Source organism: Delphinus delphis, chromosome 4, assembly GCF_949987515.2.
Source record: "Delphinus delphis chromosome 4, mDelDel1.2, whole genome shotgun sequence".
NCBI lineage: Eukaryota > Metazoa > Chordata > Mammalia > Artiodactyla > Delphinidae > Delphinus > Delphinus delphis.
In genome coordinates this window covers 1,439,169-1,451,989 of record NC_082686.1, presented here as the reverse complement: position 1 = coordinate 1,451,989, position 12,821 = coordinate 1,439,169, and the positions used below count along the sequence as shown (strand labels likewise).

At 56.1% G+C, this 12,821-nt stretch overlaps 1 pseudogene; it reads left to right on the top strand.

Annotated features, from left to right (window-relative positions):
• Window positions 1-368: 368 nt before the first annotated feature.
• LOC132423908 (olfactory receptor 1571-like) overlaps window positions 369-12,821 on the top strand; it is a 39,673-nt pseudogene continuing 27,220 nt past the window's right edge.

Here is a 12,821-nt window from a genome sequence, read left to right as displayed (position 1 = left end):
TCCAGGGTTTCGGACGTGGTGTCCCTGGAACCACTATTCTGCTGACCACCGTCACTGGGGCTCTGGAGCTGCACCGGGACGGAGGGGTCCGCCTTGGGACCTGGCAAAGGACTCTGGCCGTCAGGAGAGGCTGGGACCTCGCCTGTGGGCTCCTGGGTGGTGGGTAAGGGGAGCGGCTTAACAAGAGTCCTCAGGGCTGCACCTGTTCCTCCGGGGGGTCCTCACCTGGGTCAGTCTCCAGGGTCCCGGTCCACCACGATGGTGATTCTTAGCGTCAGGAGGGCAGCGGTGTGGAGCGGGGCTTCTCCAGGGTAATTCCCGGTCTCCCGGGACTGTGTGGGTCTGGGGCAGCGGGTTGGCATGGCCGGATGCGGGCAGTGCTGCCCGGAAACCTCCCTGTGAGTATCAGGGGATGGAGGTTAGGACGGCCAGAACCAAGGTCTGCCTCGAGGGCACACTGGACGCTTGGCCCAGCCTGGCCGGCACAGCAGGCCACAGCAAGGGGACGGGCCTGGGGAGACGAGGAGGCCCCGAGCTGCACGTCACACGCCAGCAGCTCCCCGCTGGCTGCCACTCCAGAGCTGGACCAGGGTGCTGTCCACAGCGGCGCTGGCAGGGCCTTGGGACAACCTAACAGCAGATCAATCAGACCATGGCGCTACCTTCAGAAACAAGTCGGAACCCTGCCCCCGGCACCCGTCCAAGGCCAAGCCGCTCCCTGCTCTGCCCTGGCCCCCACCCCCATCCTGGATACAACAGCTGGAGGGCCCGTTCCTGGGGCTCCCACGTCCCCAGAGAACCCAGCCCCACGGCTCTGGCCACCCCTCTGACCTCACACGTCCACCCCACCACACCCCTGCAGCACCTGGTCACGGCCCGGCAGCCCGGTCTTCCTTCAGCTGTCTGCCCGAATGTAACTTAAGGGGGGGTTCTCCCTGACCCATGTGTAACATGCACCGCCCCCCCCACCAGCATCACCTGTCCTCCCAGGCGCTCCAGCTTTCTCCGAATACTTTCCCCCAGTGACCTGTCTGCTGCTCGTCCCCTGTCTCTGGCAGTTGGGCTCCCTGCTCCATCCTGGCACGCGGAAGGTGCCTGGTAAGCGACAAACGCCTGACGGACAAGTGAGTGAAGAGCCGTGGAAAACACCTCCGGAGAGGGAGTGTCCAGGAGCCAAAGCCCTGGCTGGAGCGCCTCACGCAGCTGGGACAGATGACAAGAGGAGGCTCTGGTGGGCTGTGACATCCGCCCAGACGCCCACCCCGCACAGACAGGGGGCTCGCGGGCACACGTGTATGCAGAGGGAGCAGCGAGGGGCTGGCTGGGCACCGGACACGCAGCCGTGTCCTGGGAGGAGGGATGGGTGGATGGCAGCATGTGACGGGTCACGTGGGCGGCCGCTGTGGTGCAACTCGGCTCCCGTGGCGAGAGGTCAGACTCGGGGACTGGCCTGGACGGCCGAGCGCCCTGTGCACCAGGCCCACATGCCGTGTGCCACGCGGGTGCAGACTTTCGGGGGCAGACTTAGAAGGTTCACGGAGGACTCACTGTTACTGATCTCAGAACTTACTACAAAGCTGCAGGGGCCAAAACAGTGGGGTGCCGGCCAAGGACAGACGCGTAGACCAGTTGACCAGACTGGGAGCCCAGAGATCAACCGTCACACGTGTGGCCAAATGGTTTCGACAAGGGCACTAAGACCCTTCAGCCGGGAAGACAGTCTTTCCAACAAATGGCGCTGAAAAAACTGGACCTCCACATGTGAAGGAATGAAGTTGGACCCTCCCCTAACACCACATAAAGAATAGACTCAAAATGGATCAAAGACCTAAACGTAAGACCTAAAGCAATCAAACTCTTAGAAGAAAACATAGGGCAAAACTCCATGATGTTGAACTTGGCAATGATTTCTTGGGTCTGACACCAAAGGCACAGGCAATAAAAGCAAAGATAGACAAACTGGAGTAATGGGTCATGGGGTCTTCCGGCCTGTGCTGGGGCCCCCATATCTGCAGAACCCCCTGGACTCAGGCCTCTGCTTCCACCCTCTCCTGTGGGAAGATCTGTTCTCACCTGTGCACAGAAAGGCCAGATGCCCTTGGGGCCCCCTGAGACCTATCTGCTGACCCCCGGCCCCAGGGGAAGTGTCTGCAGCTCAGCCCACTTCACCGTGGCCTCTGCTGCATCCGGCGGGGCGAACACTTGCCGTGTTTCTCATACGCAGGTGTGACTGTCACGGGGCAGAGCTGACAGTTTGCCATCTGAACTCTGGAGAGAGGGGAGGCTGGGTTCCGGAAGCAGCACGTGGAGAATGACTAGAATCCACACAGGTGTTTGAACCCCTGTGACGTCTGCGTCCGTGTGCTGAGGGGACACGGCTGTGCATGGCGTCCGCCCCGAGGTCAGCCTGCGGGCACTGAAGCCTCCACCTGAAGGTGGAAGGAGACAGGAGAGGGGAGGGGGAGACGGGACAGGCCCCCAGGGGTCTCTCCGCGCAGCTGGAGCCTGGTAGCCCTCCTGCTGTTCTGCCTTTCCAGATGGTCCCGGGTCCCCGGTTCAGGGGGTCTCTGTCCCTGGAAAGGAGCAGAGGAAAGGCAGGGATGAGGCCCCACAGATGCCGACTCAGGGCAGGATCCCGTGTAGATCAAGTGGGATTCAAATGTCGGGGTCCGCAGTTTACACACAGCGCGTGTTCATTTGCATATCGTTTATGTGCGGTCTGGGCTGCAACCGTGCAGTTGAGAAGTTTCAAGAGGCCGCAGGGCCCACAGAGCCTCACAGACTGACTTTCTGCCTCTTAGAGAGAAAGTCTCCAAGCCCGCGTGGAAGGAGTGAGCACAGCGCCGCACTGTTTGCAGAGCAGCTCCGGGCGGGGACGGCTTCGGGCCCCTCTGCAGGCATCGCCCCCGTCTTGCCTCAGAAGGGCCGGAACCGCGTGGGCAGCGCCAGCCGTACCCGTGTCCTTCCTCACCGCGGCCGGCTGGGTGGGTGGCAGAGCTGGGCCCCGAGCCTCCCCTGAACCTGGAGGCCTCCCCCTGCCCATGTCCACATGGGTGGCCAGTAGGGGAGGGACCGCGTCAGGAAGCGAGCTGCGGTGTGAATGTTTGCTACGATTATGTGCAAAAGGGACTTCGCTTATTTCGCTCATCTTTATCTAGATTTATGCCATTTTCTGGTACAGATACAAACTCAAAATTGGGCTGTTCGGGGTCCAAAATGCCCCCTGCCTCACAGCCCTCCAGGCATGCCTTCCCGACGTCTCACCAAAATACCAGTGAAGACTCAAAGCAATCCAGTTCCAGATGGATAAAACCCTTATTTTTAAAACAAAGTGATTAAAATACGAGGAATAAATGAGCACAATGTTTGTATTCTCGCAGAGTGAAGAAATACTCTCTAAGCTTATCATAAAGGCAGAAACTCTAAGGATTCAGAATTAAATTAAGGATTGAACTTTTCTTCATGACTGAAAATATCCCAGGAACAAAATGGAAAGGCAAATGGCTTTGGAGGAGGCAGGAATTTCAGCCTTTATGGCACAGTGTGTGATGCTGTCGTCAGCGCTCTGACATACGCAGAGGCCAAGAGCAAGGCAGGTGCGTGGCTGACCTGGCAGGTGCCTGGCCCCGCCCACTTGCCGCCCGCGTCCCCCCGTGCCTCTTCTCAGGGTCTGCACGGTGCTGGCCTGGAGTCCTGGGGAATTTAGCCCCCACACCCACTCCACCAGCAGCCTCGACAATGCCTGACGGGGCCGGGGGTCAATCACTCAGCTTTCTCACCCTTGGGAGGGGATGCCGGCCCAGTGGCTTATAGGACCCCTTCACTGACTGCCTTCTCTCTCCCGCTCCCTTCCCCCTCCCGAGGTGGGACCATCTCCCAGATAAGCTGCTTAGAGGCAACTCCCGGACTCGGGATCTAGTCCTGAGGGAATCAAACCAAGATATTCCCCCAATTAAAAGTGGGAAAAAAGGGCCACCAAAAGGGAAACACAGACAGCCAGTAACTATGTGAAAATGATTAGGAATCTAGAATTACAGATTCTAATGGGAGACGTGCAGCCTCCAGAGGGTGATTAAGCAGAACCAGAGCGTCAGAGCCTGGGACCTGTCGTCCCCACAGCCTTCAAGACGTATTTTGGGCCACATTCACGCGATCGTTAAACACACACGGCGCAATTCCACTCTGTCGTTTACTCGAAGAAACTAATTGGATAAGTGTGCAAAGAGCCCCAGGTATGCACGAGATGTTTAAAGCAAAGACAAGGAAAGGCAGCACACTTAAATGGCCAGTAACAATGGACAGCTTACTGCAAGTACCATTGATTTCCACAGTGAAATACCACGTAACCACCAAAAAAGATGACTGCATTATCTATTGGTTGTCATAGAAAAATACTCGTGATACACGAGGTGCAGACGGTGGGATAATGAAACAGTGTGTAGAGTGGCGCCCACTTTATATGCAGACGCCGACAGGTGTAATTTCTGCACTGGAGAATGTCTAGGAAAGGGGAGAGCAGCTACCATTCCAACTGCTGTTACTTTGGAATGGTGGGTGGCGTAGATCATTCTGTTTTTGCCTATCTGTTTTCTCACTTTTCCATAATAAATATGCATTAGTTATGTGGTTTGAAAAAAGCTGGCCCCTGCTCCTGCCAGAGAACAGTCGCGGGTTGCCGAATGCTCTGAGTACAGAGTGCTGTTCGCACCTGCACTGCCCGATGTTTGGTGTGTGCCCCCAGTCCAGAGGCGTTGTCTCCACACCACCACTCAGACCCGTCAAGGCAGGAGCACGAGATCCCCAGATGCTCACACCTGGGGCCGGCCCTGCTCTAACCAGCTAGACCCATGCGGGGGGCTACTCTCCCCAGGGATAACTGTGCCTTCAGCTTGGGGAGGGGTCATCTGCTTCTCCCCTTGGCCCTGGTGGCTCCCTGTGGGTCCCACTGTCCGTGGCCTTGGCCAGCCCCTGGGTTGTGTCTTCCAGGTGGGCACAGCCAACAGTGCCTCTTTCCTCCTAGTTCCAGCTAAAGTCCCAGGGAAGATGCTCATTGGCCAGGATGGAGTCACATGTTCATCCTGAGCCAATCACGATGGTGGGGCCAGGGGTGGCATGCACTGACCGGCCAGCCAAGACCCTGCCCATCCCTGGAGTGGAGGAGGCAGGTTCAGCCCAAGAGAACCACCTAAGGAGAGACTGGGGTGACTGAGGGGCTCACAGGAGGGGCATGGATGTTCCCACCACCCTTGCTGGGTGGCGCTGCTCCGTGCTGACCCCGCCAAGTGTGCAGAGATCCTTTGTCCTCACGCAGCCCACTGGGAGGGGCTGCTGCCACTCCCAGCCCTGGGAGGGGAGGTGACACCCAGGAGGGGCAGAGCTGAGCCCTGGCTGGGTGATGGGCCCTGGACCTGGACCCTGGGCCAGGCCAAAGGCAGGAGAGGGAGGCTCTGGGCAGCAGTGTCTGGGAACCCCTCGGCCATGGTCAGGCTTGGTTGGGGAGCGGGCTGAGGGGAAGGTGAGGACCCTTGGCCCAGGACCCAAGGAGCCTGGCTGATGCCCCTGGAGCACCAAGGTCAAGTGGTAGCGCCGGGACAGGGATGGGATGGATTTCCCGCCGACACAGGAGAAGAGACAAGGGGACATTGGGAGGTCGGTACCAGGGGAGCCCCAGAACCCCCACTCCCCACACCCCTCCCCAGGCCAGCCAGCCCAGGGATCTCCTGCTCCCACCTGAACCCAGCCAGCTCCACTGGGGGCAGCAGAAGAGTGTCTGAAAATTACAAAGCCATGGCCAACAGCCTGCACCACCCTGGACACGGTGACCCGGGACACACAGGACACTGAGAATGCGGACTGGACCTGGCAGGCAGCCCAACTCCAGGACGGCCCAGACTCATGCCACCTCTTTGGGTCCAGACCGGCCAAGGAGCACCCCCCCTGGGAGCACAGGAGGAAAGAGGCTCTCCTCTGGGACTGCCTACCTGGGGTACATGACCCTGGGAGAGTGGGGCTGTGGGGAGACTGCAACGGGGGCAGGATGTGTATTGTCACTGCAGAAGGTGATGAAGGGTGAGCCAACGATGCCCGTGGAAGTGCCCTGTGAGCAGCCAGCGGCACGTCCTGCTGTGCTGGCCGCACTCCTCTGCGTTCTGTGCCTGCACTTCTCACACCCCTCTCAGGTAGGGAGGCCCCTCCCTGGATCACTAGACCCCCTGCTCACCCACTGACTGCTCAGCTAACAATGGCCTCACCCCCCCCCGGCCCAGTATGGCCGGCCCCTTGGTCTCGGTGTCCTTGCTGATGACACGAAGCCATTTCATTACTCACTGGGCTGTCTTGGGAACAGAGTGGCCAGGACCGGGTGAGCATCTGTCCTGGCCATGTGGGATCCTAGCAGCGGGCGTGCAGGGGCCCAGATCCAGGCCACCCCAGTGCTGTGAAGTGTCACAATGGCAAGAACCTTTCCACACGGCAAAAGCAGAGACACGGCTACAGTTCGTGCACCTTTTAGAGCAAAGCCGGCTTTGTGCCACGCACGCGCCATGTGACCCCTGCAGCAGTCACGGAGGTAACAGTGTTTCTCCCAGAGCAGCCTTGATGCTCCACCCTGGGCAGCGGTGCAGAGGTCACTTGCGGGCAGCCAGGGCCGCCCCCTGCCTTCCTGCACCCACACCCCAGGTCCTGGCAGGGGAGCCCTCACACCAGGATCTCACACACACACACACAGGACTTCTGGTTCTGGCAGATCCAGGGACTTGGTTCCCTGCCTGTCACTCCCACTGGAAGCAAAGGTGCCAAATAAACCACGAGCAGTCGTCCTCAGACACCCGAGGGAGCTGGAGGGGAGGAGCGAATACGCAGAGGCTGGAGCTGGGGCGTGTGGGAGCCCAGGGGAGGCCCAGGTCGGGGAGGCTCAGGGCCGGCCAGACCAGTGCAGTCCAGTGGGGAAGCCCTCCCCACACGGGGGCCCGCCCTCTCCTCACAAGGGTGAACCCGGATAACTCCTCAACCCCACCACCCAGGGGACTGCCAGCCCCTAACTTTGGCATTGAGAGGAGGAGGAAACCTCTCCGTTGGGATGTGCGACTGCTCACGGACCCTCAGGAGGCTGGCATACCAAATTCACACCACCTGAGGACCCCAAGGCCCAGAATTTCAGCTGAAGTGGTTTCAGTCTGGCAGTGCCTCTGGGAGAACCCAACCTCAACCTGACCTCAAGGAGCTCCCACAGGTAAAAGTCCAAGACACAGGAAATCATAGTAAAAACCACAAAGCACACAGGCCAGAAGCCGCCACAAGTGAGCTAAGAAACCAGAGGCAGCAAAACAGGTCACAGGTGCTCCGACTGGGGGGCTGTCAGGGCAGAATACCCGGTGAGTTAGGTGTGCCTGGGTCAATACAACGGGACTTCACATGTGAATAAAGGGCACGTGACCAACAAAAATGTAGCAAGCTAAACTGAAAATGACCAAATAGAATTTCTAGAAATGAAAAGTATAATAAATGGAGATAAAACTCAGTGGATTAAGAAGTAAATAAAATTAAAAATAAAGATTCAGTAGTCAAGGGATTGATTTAATTGCAGTTAAATGAGGTTAAAGAAAGAACTAGTGAAATGGAAGATAGAGCTGAAGAAATTTTCTCTAATTCGGCAGACACACAACCACGGAAAACGTGAAGAGTACGTGGTTAAGAGCAAAGAAAATGGCAAGTATGCACAGTTAAATGTAATAAGTAGATGATCTAAGACACCACGTGTTGTCTACCCACCTAGATAAAATAGACAAGGGCACGAAGAGCAGTGTGGGCTAACTTCAGGCTGTGGGAGCTCAGGCAGGCAACTTACGTGACGGATGAGATGCCGGATGCAGAGCACACAGCTTCTTGACTTTTAAGGGGAAGGGGCAGCAGAGCAAGAAAGGAGAGAACAAGAAACATAGGGAAAGGGAGACAAATATCAAGGTTAAGACAAACATGTGGTGAGACGTCAACAATGCCAAAAGTCGATTCTTTGAAGATGGCTGGTGAGACGGACAAACCCCTGGCCATCCTGACCACGAAGGAGGAGGCACAGATGACTAGTGTTAGGGATGAGAACAGAAGACATAACCACAGACGCTCCACCAATTACGTGGGGGTTGTTATGAATAACTCTATCCTCTTGGATGAAGTGGATAGAACTCTGGAAAAATATAACTTAATAAAAGCAAGCCAAGAAGAAATAACTGACCTGAATAGTCCTGTAAACATTAGTAAAATTGAACCAGTGGATAAAACCTTTCAAAGCAAAGCAGGCCTAGATAGTTTTAACCGGCAAGTTTTACCAGCATTTAAGAAAGAAAGGATTCTAATCTAAAAAAAGTTATTTCAGAGCATATGAAAAGGAACTTTTTCTAAAAGTCTATGTCATATATCATATCTTAATGGTGAACTCTTGAAAGTGTTCCCTTTAAGGTCAGGAACAAGGCAGAGGTGACCACTGTCACCATTCTAGTCAACGCTGTATATAAGTCCTAGGAAAGGTTCATAGGGAAGACAAGAAAAGCCGCACAGTCATCCTCAACATTTGGCTGTTAACTCAGCGTCCAAGATGGCTGCCCAAGTGCTGGCCATCATGTTTGTATTCCAGCCAAGTGGAGAAAGTAAACGAGAAGGAAGTATGACTGCTCTCTGCTTGGACGTTACTTGAGAGGCCTATCTACCTCTTCTACTTCTACCCCACTGGCCGGAGGACGTTATTGGACTCAGCTGTCACCTTGATTCTGGGTGGCCACAAGTGGAGAACAAATGGAGAATGGGGCAGGGACGCAGGGACAAGCAGTCAGAACTGAGAGGACAGCTCAGGCAGTGGGCAGACCGAAGGTCCAAGCCACGACCGGAGGTCATCCCCTGCTGGGAGTGGTGACATGCCACTGACATCCCCCAGCTGCGCCCACCCAGCCTCCAGCCCCTTTGGGGGATGAGGGGAGGAGGCAGTGGGATGGCCGTTGGTCTTCTGTGGCAGCTGGAGCCATGTGGGCCGGACTCTGGCCTGGCTTGCGAGACACCGCATGACCTTGCTCGTTTCAGTGCCATGCGCGGGAAGCCGCGTCGAGCAGCTGTTTTGCTGCCGGGGTCCATGTACTGGCAGGAGGGCTTTCAGCAAATGTGCGGGGCGCGGCGACCTTTGCCATAATTTCAGCAACGCGTATTTTTAGCTTAAAGACCCCGGCGCGACCTGACTATGCAGCCCCAGAGCCTAAAGCTGCCATCAGAGCCAGGCGGAGGCAGCTGGTCCCCCCCCCACCACCCAGTCCAGACAGTGCCCTGTCGGGAGGACCAAAGCAAAGGTCTTGTGGGTCACACACTCCAGAATGTTTAAAACACCTGCCAGACAAGGGACCAGCTGCAGTGCCGGTGCTGCATTTAGCAGTGAGGACATGGGGGCCGTGGGGGCCTCCGCCGAGCAGAGAGGACCCTGGATGCACAGTGGGGACCCCACGGTGCATGCGGAGGGGTGGGGTCTAGGAGCTGCAGGGCCCCAGCTTCCATCACCTTGTCGTGGAATCCTCTGTCCCCTCCGCAGGGCCAGCAGGAAGGGCTTCTGTGACAGGGGACGGGGGAGCCCAGAGGTGCAGCCTTGCAAATTCCCATCGAGGTTATTCTCAGAACGCAATAGCCGGGAGGACGGGCAGGGCATTTGTCAAAGATGGAGCCGGCGTGATAACCAGGCACTGTGCCCTAGAGGAGAGGTGGGCTGCGTCAGCAAGGCCTCAAAGCGACTGGGTTTAAATCTTTTCTGCAGGTCGGGTCTGAGCGGGGTGTGAACGCTCCTCTAGCCTAGGTCCAGTGGTGAGGAATTGGGCGGTGAAGCCCTCAAGGGCTACGCTGCCCCTCCTGGTCTTTCTGGAAGGGGCCCTGGGCACCCCCAGCCTGACCAGTGAGTAGGGTGCACACGTAAAGTCTGAACCCAGGGTGCGACGATAAGCAGAAAGGCAGTCCGGCCACTCGGGGCTCATGTGAGGCTGTGGGGAGGCAAGAGGGCTGGGCCGGCCCCGCCCAGAGCAGGACCCTCGTCCCTGGCATCTGCCCGGTACCCCGGCCCTCGGCCTCCCAGTGGGCCCGGGTCAATCCCAACACATTGGTCAACGAGACCAGAGTCCACTGGGTACCACCAGCAGGATGGCGCAGCAGCAAGGGCCACAGGTTTGCTGGGCACCCCTGGGCACCCCTTCAACTCGAGGGTCCCCCTGTCAGCAGGGCGTATGGGAGGAGGGGCGGGGCTTTGTCCAAGCCCCAGGTTAAGAGTTACTCATGGATGAGAGCTCCTAGTCTACAAGCTTTCCTGGAGTCCTTATCGTTTAAGAAACGTGTCCCTGAGGACAGGCCAATACATTGTGTCATCCTGGTGCAGAGTCCCCGCCTTGGTCTGCATTGTGGGGTTCCCTGAGGGGGAGGGGAAGGCCGGTGCTCTCCTTCCCACGATCTAGGTCGAGCCTCCTTCAGTCTCCGCACGCTGTCTGGGTCGGACCCTCTCCCCGGGGCGCCCCGCTCCAGCCCTCTCTGCGGGTGCACCCCCTAAGCAAGGTGGAGTTCACCCCTGGACACCGAATGTCCTGGAGCAGTGGCTGCAGACCGCCGTGGATTGGGGGGCCTTGTGGGGTGGGGAGCGTCCTGGAGAGGGGAGGGGAGGGCTGCAGGGGCTTCCATGGGGGGCCACGGCTGGCTGCCCCACCGCCACCTGGGACAGGACGTTCTGCCCCCCTGTAGCCCTCGGGACGCTGCCTCCTTCGGGGAGGCCCTGTGGCCCCTGGACATCCCACCCCCGCCTTCCATCAGAGCCCACCAAGGGGGACCTTGTCTCTGACCTTCGACCTCAGAGAGCTTGGTCCCGTGGCCAGTGCAGAATCTGGAGAAAGTGGCCCTGGCATCACCCAGGGACAGCTCGGGGGCACTGCCGAGTGTTGCTGGGGGCATCAGGACTTAATATCGCAAACAGGGTCCACGACCGACCGGCACAAGATCACGACACCCTGACTGCCCCCAGCCTGGCTGACACCAGCCTGCGTCTGGTCCCCGCTGGGGGACACAGTTCTCACCCCCAAGAACAGGTGTTGTCAAGTGTCACCAGCCATGAGGTTCCTGTCCCAGCCCCCTCTTCCCTGAATGGAGGGTGTGCCAGGGACGGGAGCTCTCCGTCAGCCTCCCCCTGTCCCCACAAGTGTAATGAGGCCCAGACAGGCAGGAAGTGTGGCGTGTGACAGCTCAGATAATGGTTCTAATGAGAGGGGCTGCGGGACAAAGGTGGCATTCAGCGCGTCCTGGGACAGCGGGTCCCTCCCGGCCTGTTGGCAGCAGGCGGTCCTGGATCGCCAGCTTTCTGAGGGCGCCCCCCCACCCCACAAGCCTGAGTTTAACGAGCGGCTCCCCTGTGTGGCCACCTCCAGACCCCATCTTGGCTGGAGTTCCCTGTTCCCGTGGGGCTGCCGGAGCCCCAGCCTGACTTCACCCACAGGGCTTCCTGTCTGAAAGCAGTTCTGCCTCTTCGTCCGGTCTTCCTTGTAAACTGGCAAAAACTCACCAATGGTGGGTTTCTGCGGGTTTGGCAGCTGTGGCCCCATTTGAAACAGTTTAAATGAGCAAAGAGCGAAAGGGGGTAAAATTGCAATCAGTGTACAAATAAAATACACTTTCCGGTTTAGTACTTGAGTAAACCAGAGTGTGCGTGATAAAACTTTAGGTTCAGAAACTAGCAAAGCTACTTTGGAATTACACAGGGTGTCCCGAAACACTGAAGGCATCTCTGCTTCTCCCTAACGTTCACCCACTTCCTATAAGAGTTAGCAGAAAGAAAGAAATCATAAAGATCAGACCAGAAATAAATGAAAAAGAAATGAAGGAAACGATAGCAAAGATCAATAAAACTAAAAGCTGGTTCTTTGAGAAGATAAACAAAATTGATAAACCATTAGCCAGACTCATCAAGAAAAAAAGGGAGAAGACTCAAATCATTAGAATTAGAAATGAAAAAGGAGAAGTAACAAATGACACTGCAGAAATACAAAGGAACATGAGAGATTACTACAAGCAACTCTATGCCAATAAAATGGACAACCTGGAAGAAATGGACAAATTCTTAGAAAAGCACAGCCTTCCAAGACTGAACCAGGAAGAAATAGAAAATATAAACAGACCAATCACAAGCACTGAAATTGAAACTGTGATTAAAAATCTTCCAACAAACAAAAGCCCAGGACCAGATGGCTTCACAGGCGAATTCTATAAAACATTTAGAGAAGAGCTAACACCTATCCTTCTCAAACTCTTCCAAAATATAGCAGAGAGAGGAACACTCCCAAACTCATTCTACGAGGCCACCATCACCTTGATACCAAAACCAGACAAGGATGTCACAAAGAAAGAAAACTACAGGCCAATATCACTGATGAACATAGATGCAAAAATCTTTAATAAAATACTAGCAAACAGAATCCAACAGCACATTAAGAGAATCATACACCATGATCAAGTGGGGTTTATTCCAGGAATGCAAGGATTCTTCAATATACGCAAATCAATCAACGTGATACACCATATTAACAAACTGAAGGAGAAAAACCATATGATCATCTCAATAGATGCAGAGAAAGCTTTTGACAAAATTCAACACCCATTTATGATAAAAACTCTCCAGAAAGTAGGCATAGAGGGAACTTTCCTCAACATAATAAAGGCCATATATGACAAACCCACAGCCAACATCGTCCCCAATGGTGAAAAACTGAAAGCATTTCCACTAAGATCAGGAACAAGACAAGGTTGCCCACTCTCACCACTCTTAT